Here is a 1040-nt window from a genome sequence, read left to right as displayed (position 1 = left end):
CGGAAAATAGTTGGCCTCAGAATCCGTTACCTAGTGTTGGTTCTGTGGAGCCTGAACAGCTGTAACCTAATCCTTCTGAATCTGCTTAGTGTATTCATCTCTTGGTCTCCCTCTACGATTTTTACCCTCCACGCTGCCCTCCTATGCTAAACTTGTGATCCCTTGATGCCCCAGAAAGTGTCCTACCAACTGGTCCCTTCTTCTTGTCAAGTTGTGCCACAAACTCCTCTTATTCCCAATTCTATTCAGTACCTCCTTATTAGTTATATGATCTACCCGTTTAATCTTCAGCATTCTTCTGTAGCACCACATTTCGAAAGCTATTCTCTTCTTATATATACTAAGATGGTATCTGTTCTTTTGGGCATGTCCAAAAGAACAGATACTATCGGTGACTATGCAGCTCGTTAGAATGAAATTACAATGAAATGAACACCCTTAGCTGCTTACAGGCGTTGACATACATCAACGGGGACAGATGAAAATGTGTGCCCCGACCGGGACTCGAACCCGGAATCTCCTGCTTACATGGCAGACGCTCTATCCATCTGAGCCACCGAGGACACTTAGTATATATATAGTTAAGGCTCTCCGGCCACTGGACCATCTTCATCTTCTGTGCGAATGCACAAACAGTGCCCGAACTCTTACGGGAATCGGCAACGCGCCGCGAGTAATGAGTATAATGGGCAGGGGCACTACGAATGTAGTGTGGGACAATACGTTGAGAATGTGGGTTTCGCGGGAGGCGTGCCAGAGACAAATCGTTGCAGTCGCGCTATCCTCTGTGTCCTCGGTGGCTCAGATGGATAGAGTGTCTGCCATGTAAGCAGGAGATCCCGGGTTCGAATCCCGGTCGGGGGCACACATTTTCATCTGTCCCCGTTAACGTATGTCAACGCCCGTAGGCAGCTAAGGGTGTTCATTTCATTGCAATTTTATTCTGTTCTTGTCCAAACTATTTATCGTCCACGTTTCACTTCCATACATGGCTACACTCCATACAAAAACTTTCAGAAACGACTTCCTGACACTTCAAT

General features: G+C 46.5%; 1 non-coding gene across 1 annotated transcript; it reads right to left on the bottom strand.

The window, feature by feature from the left end:
* Positions 1-489: 489 nt before the first annotated feature.
* On the bottom strand, positions 490-563 carry Trnat-ugu. The gene has a single exon. It is a non-coding gene; the product is annotated as a tRNA-Thr (tRNA).
* Between the last annotated feature and the right edge of the window lie 477 nt (positions 564-1040).

This window comes from Schistocerca americana, chromosome 8 (assembly GCF_021461395.2).
Source record: "Schistocerca americana isolate TAMUIC-IGC-003095 chromosome 8, iqSchAmer2.1, whole genome shotgun sequence".
NCBI lineage: Eukaryota > Metazoa > Arthropoda > Insecta > Orthoptera > Acrididae > Schistocerca > Schistocerca americana.
The sequence above is the reverse complement of the archived record's forward strand: the minus strand, read 5'-3'. Positions and strand labels throughout refer to the sequence as shown.